The sequence below is a fragment of the Coptis chinensis genome, chromosome 2 (assembly GCF_015680905.1).
Source record: "Coptis chinensis isolate HL-2020 chromosome 2, ASM1568090v1, whole genome shotgun sequence".
NCBI lineage: Eukaryota > Viridiplantae > Streptophyta > Magnoliopsida > Ranunculales > Ranunculaceae > Coptis > Coptis chinensis.
Genome location: NC_141457.1, coordinates 6,272,624 through 6,280,122, shown reverse-complemented (window position 1 = coordinate 6,280,122; position 7,499 = coordinate 6,272,624). Strand labels below are relative to the sequence as shown.

At 39.4% G+C, this 7,499-nt stretch overlaps 1 long non-coding RNA gene across 1 annotated transcript; it reads right to left on the bottom strand.

The window, feature by feature from the left end:
* Positions 1-788: 788 nt before the first annotated feature.
* LOC147514566 (uncharacterized) lies at positions 789-2,880 on the bottom strand. Its single transcript, XR_015213237.1, has 3 exons — positions 2,795-2,880; positions 1,698-1,778; positions 789-1,006 (listed from the first exon to the last, which is right to left on the bottom strand). It is a non-coding gene; the product is annotated as an uncharacterized LOC147514566 (long non-coding RNA).
* Positions 2,881-7,499: the final 4,619 nt, after the last annotated feature.

Genomic DNA, 7,499 nt, shown 5'->3' with positions numbered 1-7,499 from the left:
GTAGGCAGTTCAATCATTCGAACTCAGTCACAACATCATTCTCCCTAAATTTCCTACACATGTAAGGTACGTCCAATTATTATCTTTACATTGGCGCCGTATGTGGATCGAATTACTTGGAAATTCATCTACTCAAAGTTCTATTGCTCTAATCAATATTTCTATAAATTTCAATTTCTAAGACCACGTGCACTACTACAGAATGACACTTATACCACTGTTTTTAAGTGTGGTATAAATATATTTACCACTGTTATACAACCGTGACAATAGGTGGTGTGGTATATAATAATAGCAAAACTGTGGTAAATATGTTTAACGGATACCACGGTTTTTCAAAGAACCGTGGTTTGTATGCCCATTATATACCACGATTGTCAACAGAACCGTGGCATATAAGCTATTGAAACCGTGGTTTATATTAGTGTATGTGTTATAATACCGTGGTATATAGTTATACTAAACACTACGGTTTATGCCAAACCGTGGTATATATATATATATATATATATATATATATATATATATATATATATATATATATATAGAATAATAATAATGCTAGCAACAGTCTTCCACTTAAAAACCGAACCTGCATAACAAAATTTACACAGCCTGTCTACATACAACATTTCCATCTTCCCAACAAATTCCAAAATGTACAATAAACTATCAAACATTGCAAAAAAAGATAATAATAATAAAAAAAAACTTCCATTAATTTTTTGAGTGCACTAAGAAAACAAACTTCAAATTCCTTTTCATGCATAAATTAAAAAAGTAAGACTCATAAATTAAACTGGAAGGGTCCGAACATAGCTAAAACTCATCCTCATTCGCTTCCGACTGAAACACCCCATTTTCCTAGATGAACTAAATAATATCGAGTCGAACACCGTCAAGTTCATCTTGCGTGTATGTCTCTTTCAGTTCTAAATTTATTATCTGGATGAGTCAAAGCACAACACTAACAGATTGATTGACAACATCTTTCTCAGTCTTACACCTGCAGAGTGGAATGCATTAAACAATCAGCTACTACCTAATTCTAAATTGTAATTGTAATCTAGAGGGAACTGGGAAGGAACCAAAAAGATTTAGAAATAAATATTTCGAAAAGAACACAAACTTAGAAAGCGCAAAACATACCAAACTATGGCTCAGTCAGGCACAATCACGAACATGATGTGATATTGATGGTAAATCCAGAGGTTGATACTGAACCAGAAGTTTAGCTTGACTTTGATTGGAAAAGTAAAGATTTCTTCGGAAAATCTCAATGTATTTTTTTCAGTCAGCAGTATTTTTACGCCACCATAACTTCATCCGCCATATTCATGGCGAGTTTATCATGATGGAGAAGTATATATTTTCACCACGTGGCATGAAATTTGTGTACGCTTATTGGAGCATTTTAAGAAAACTTAGAAGCAGGGGGTTTTCCTTTTTTCAGAAACACAGAGCGGCAAAGGACCATAAGTTTTGTCCTCAGCTTACCAAACGCAGCCTTACATATCATATATAAGTTAGTAGAGATTCGTCTATGAGTTTGAGAGAACAACACGTAACATTCAACTTTGCTAGAGGCAGACATTTTCCCTTGACAAAACCTCAGATAATCATGGAGTCATGGAGAGATGACAAAGTAACTTAGTTGTAGAGACCCAGAGGACAAATAGAGAAGAACGAACACATACCTATTGCACTGCGACCGTGATGCATAGTTGTGGTTGCTGCAGTTTGTGCACATCCAATCTCCATCACGCCATTACTTTGCTCTAACACAGAGAAAAGATGCATCACAAAATCAAAATTTTGAAATATACATGCCTAGACACAGATTTAGAAATTAAATGTAAAATACCTATCACACTTCTTCTATATACACAATACAATTGTGTAAAACTTTAACAAATTGGGAAGGCTGCATAATGGAAATTGTTTCATGCACTGCAACACTGGAGCCTAGGTAATTCAAATGATTGAACGATTATTTTTGAGCCAGTTCTGCCGCACATGTAATAATCAAGCAAGAGATTTAGCTATCAGTAATGTGGTAAGACTATTGATTATTGACAACATTTAGATCCTCTACAGCTAACTTCTCAGGACTCGTGTGTACTTATTCCTTCACATTTGATTGATTTTCTTCTCCTTAATTATGGTGTTGTTTGTGGAACTGTGGTGTTTATAATTGGTAATTCAAGTTAACATAAAGCCAAAAAGTTTCATTGGCGGAGTTTAGAGCAGTGAGCTAGTGACTCCTTTACAGTACTAAAAGGTGAGAAGTTCTCATATAAGCAAGTGACAAACTAACAACAATTTCAAATAACCTAAGCCCACCTTTCCGTGAAGAGAACCATCCGAAAATATAGCATTTATCCCTAAAACATAAACCAAGACATATAGTAGCCTTCCGTGATGGCTTATTTGGGCGATTGAAGTTCATGATTGCTCCCGAGAGCCTCCACCAGACTCACGAGTCATATCCATTCTACTAATGATGTCACCACCTTTTACTACAGCCATTGAATTTGAATAAACTTAATGCAATTAGATATAAAAGCAATAAGATAGATGAGCATAACTTTCTGTGGCTCCCACAAACTTAAAAGTTAAAGTATTGATCGAGTTAAAATCTTTATAATTACTCTTTGGATAGCATGTCCAATAAATTGGTCCCAGAAAATAAAAAGTGAAAAAAGAGATTCCTAGATGTTTGTTTCTTTTACTGTGTTGATTGGTAAAAAATGAGTGAAAAGCCAAAAACAAGGAAACAGAAAACCAGTATTACCCTTTTCCAAGAAGTGTAGGCACTGGTGTGAGCTGTGGTAACTGCACTTGACCTTGTGAGTTCCAAGGTGTTATGGAGCTTCCATTCTTGGTATGGGTAAGGTCCAGATGTCCGATCATTGCGGGGCCAATATGCTCATAGCCCCGGTATGAAGGTCGTTGATTTGTTTATACTTCCGTAAAATAAAGTATGCAAGAGAAACAATCTAATTCCACAATATATAGTTTTTAACGTGCATTGGTAAATGATTATCTTGTACACTACATACCAGAGAAAATGATTGTTTATATCTCCCGCATTCAACCTCTTGTTTTCCCATTCACCACAAAATTCCTCGATGCTAATCGCTTTGTCCCATGACCTTTACAACATGAAAAAACAATATAAATAAATTCCATGAGAGAATTGTATATTGGAAGTATAGTGGTTTCGTTCGGTATATCTACACAACAGTTTTGTGATATAAAACTAGAAATATCATTAAAAAAAATAAGAGACGAAAAAAGAATGGGATGTATTGCACTTACTTGGAAACATTCCTGATAATTTGTGTTCACCATGGAAGAGGTTGTACCGACGGTAAAGAAGCATTGCATTTTTTACACTGGCCAAAATAACAAGATGGTATAAGAAAATATAAATCTGAAGAGAGCACCTTGTGGAATTTGGTACAACTTGGAATAAGATGAACAAGTGTTGTTTAGAATTCTAATACGTTTATGTGGAAAATATTACCTCTCCACGAGAGGAATAGTTGTGGAAACCACAATTGCATATCCAATCGCCATTGCGCCATCCGCTAGGAATCGCAGTTTAATTAGTATTGTTTATATGAGAAAATCTGACCATCGCTTCCACCACCTAACGGCCAGGTAGCACCAGTTTGAAGTCCATACCGATCAGCACCTCCAAGCGACCAAGTAGAATTCAATGGAAGCTGTGCTATCGAGTCGGAGACAAGCTTAATGGAATACCTAAGGCTCCAAAATCCTTCCATGGGTATTTCCTGCAAGAAGATGTCGAAGGGCGAGTTCTTACGCCACAGAAGGTGAAGCCAAGTTCAGTCTTGATACCTATTGATTGGGCATTTAAGTTCAATGAAAATCGGCCCAAGGTGCTCACGCCGCAAGCCAGCAACAACTCCGATCACATCAAGAGTTTTGACGACAGAGTAGTACGGCTGACTCTCTCGAAGCGTATAGGCGGCGAGAAGACCAAGGAAGAATGGTCACCCACTCCAGTCTATCTCTATGATAACTTCGAGTCCAACCTGTAGATGAGAAAAAAGAGCTACAAAGGAAAATGCCAAAGATTCCCGAAGACTTGAAGAGAGAGTTGGATGCGAGAACACTATCTCAGATCTCAACGATCCTCGAAGACAACGGTGGCTCCAGATTACAATGAAGAACGAGAGGATCTTGATCCGAACAAATGGATTGAAGAACGAAAGGCGGGCTCCAAGCAACCGTTCTTGGATTATTTCTATGGCAAGAGAATCTATACTATATGGAAGACTATGAGAAAAAGACTATCACGAGATCTCCTCAGCGTTTCCTCCGTTCGAGCCAATCTACTATGAAGGGAACAAAGATACGATCATTGCTCCTCTATGTCTACTACCAGTCGATCTCCGTGGGCCGATCCAATTTCTACAAGCAATTGAATTGGACCAACATAGCCAAAAAGGCTATAAACCATCATATTGGTGCGACAATTAATGACGATTTGCGTCAAGATACGTAAACAGTCCATGAAGAGCTGCAACGAGTGAAAGAAACAATAAAAGAAGATTTGCATTGCAGCAGATCAAAGCGTGTTGAAGAAGAGATCTGCAGCGATGAAGTGCGGCAAAAGTAGCGCAGATCGTTAAAGAAAGCCTTTGACAAAGTTAAAGCTTCAAGAAATAGCCCGTGAACCCCTCCGGAGATTATGAAAGTAGAGAGGTAGTGAAGAATAGTGCCAGACGTCCAAAGTCAAGGAGGAGACAAATTTTTCCAGCCAAAGAGAAGCGCGATCCGGCTGGAGTTCGATTGTAACGGGTATCCCGTACTCCTCCACGACAGATTGGTGCGATCGACTCTGTAGGAGCACACACAATGAAGAAGGGGCAGAAGATGAGATTGAGCCCGATCGACGATTAGCACAATGAAGACATGTGAATTCTTGTCCGAAGAAGAATCGATTAATGCGAAGATACGTCGACAAGTAGTAATGAAGATTATCGGCATATCGGCATGGCAAAGAAGTACTTTGAAAGACCGCCGATCGATCTTGCATTTGGAGATCCAATCAAGGCTCATGATGGATTTAATGATAAGTCTATCTATCCTCGAGCATTGATGGCCTTCATCCCGAACAGATTAACAGGATGTTAGGCATGATGATCGCAGCCTCAAATGCCTATCTTCACGGGAAGAATGAAGCTGAAACGCATATCGACTTATCAATCGGGCGGATTTGTCGGTCGATGCTGAGAAACCGGTGGGATCATCTACCAAAGGAAGCCAAGGCGAGATTGAAGCTTCAGTAGGATTGATCTATCTCCTGGTCAACCCGCCGAGACTTCGGAGGACAAACTAATCCCGAATCCGGTAGATATAATTTACTCGCTACAATTCGGACACACTTCAACGGTCCACTAGAAAGTGATGAGAAGAAGCATCGTGCGCCCCGATGAGCCTAAGGATCAAAAGCCTTGATGAGTATAAGTGGTACAAAGACGTTTTCCTAGAACGCGTCTTCTACATGCCCGACCGCAAACCGAAAGCACGGAAGGAGAAGTTTATCGCAGGATTGCCGAATGGCCTAGGAGATTTGGTCGGCGGGCTAAAAGAAGATGATCTTGACCTAACGACATTTGGTGAGCTCTTTTTGGCGGCAGATCAGCTATCGATAGAGCGTTACCGCAAGAAGAAGGTAGAGAATGCCGAGAAGAAAGCTCTTTCTTCGGAAGAACATCCGTTGGCGCGTTCGGTATTGAGCCCGGAAAAGGAATGTAAGCCTTCGAAGAGCTATCGACGCGTTCAAAGTATCGTCGGAAGCGGTATAAAAGAGCAACACGAAGTGGTCTAGTGAGAAGAAAAAGTTCAGCGAGAAGCATAGCAGCCGTCGCCCAAGCAAAGGGTGGCAAGGAAAGGCGTTGTTACAAGTGCAACAAGATTGGTCACTACGCCAAGGATTGCAAAGCAAAGCGTGTAGGTGCTTTATGTACAAGACCGGAAGATACTAGTCGGACAAGCGATGACGGGCAAGTCAGAGGCAAACAACAAGCTGTTTCAGCAGATTCGGATTCCTCATCATCCGAATCATCCAAGGTCGATAGAAGGAGAGGTAGGTTTGTCGGTTTAGCCCGTTTTAAAGTAATGAGCCTCCATTTTCGAAAAGATGAAAGGAATCTTCCCGTAATGGCGTGCGGAGGGAACCGACCATGATGAAACCTCTGCTCACTACTGAATAAAAGGTTCGGTTATCATATATGAGAAATCAAAACTCAAATTAAGATCGGGAAAAAACCTTATTCCGGTGTGAGCCATAGAACGAGGGACTCTCGGGCGGGGATTGCTACCATACTTAGTAGGGCGTGAGGCTTCAACAAAGCAGCAAGTGGTCATGGTTAATGAGCCATAAGCCAAGGTGACGATAAACGGTAGTTGCGGTGGTGACTCTGAAAGTCGCGAGATGCAACACCCCATGTGCACACCCATAGACACCATGTATGCAACACCCCACAAAGCGAGAGAGAAAAGTTAGGAAGAGGAGGGGAAGGGGGATTAATTGGAAGACTCTAATCAAACATTGCATGTCATAATGTAGTGTTAGGTTATCTCTCTTTTTAAAACTAACATGCTAAATGTTGACCCTCAACAAGTAAGGTTAATAAACAGACAAGTGTTAATAAGTGGACATATTGAACAAGTATCATGACCACAATTGTTTGGAGTGAAAAGATGAGATCAGTGTTAATAATGACTAACCTTCTCTATCCGATCCTGAGATAATTTCAGTTCCACATTTTACGACTTCTTTATCTTCTTTCTCAACACAGGTTCTGTCAACAAGTAATGCAGTTGAGCTTTAGAAGCAAATGCAACAAATAAATAAGTAAAAAAAAAAAAAACATTTCAAATTAACCTTGAGAAAGAAAAACATACCTCAAATTTTAAAACACTCTTACACATAAGGTGTGCCTCGCATATCTGAGATGTATGCAAAGTAATAAGGTCCGGACATTAGAGAATGCTTGAGGCTTCCAAATTACGAGTAAGTAACAAGACCCGAAATGAAATGATGGAGTTTTGGGTAGCGGACTCAAGTTTCGAAAGCGGATGGAGTTTCAAATTGACATAATGTTTGGCCTCCAACATGCAAAGAATGCTACATTACGAAATCAATGAAAAAAATAAAAATAAGAGAATCAATACACTCAAAGCAGGAAAAAGGCTGACCTGATGCCAAACTGTGTGACAAATATTGAAGTGAATAATATTTTGGAAGAGTGAAGACTTGAAGGATGACAAATTTGGATTGGGGTTTCCGCAGTTCACACTAACAGATTAATGGATATTAATTAAGTGAAGACTTGTGTAAATCTGACTTAATTTTGATTCCTTATAGGGGTACACACTATAGCCAGTACATCTATTGACAATAGTGATCAGTAAATCTGAATAGCAACATATATAGAATGGTGGGTCTACTTGAACTG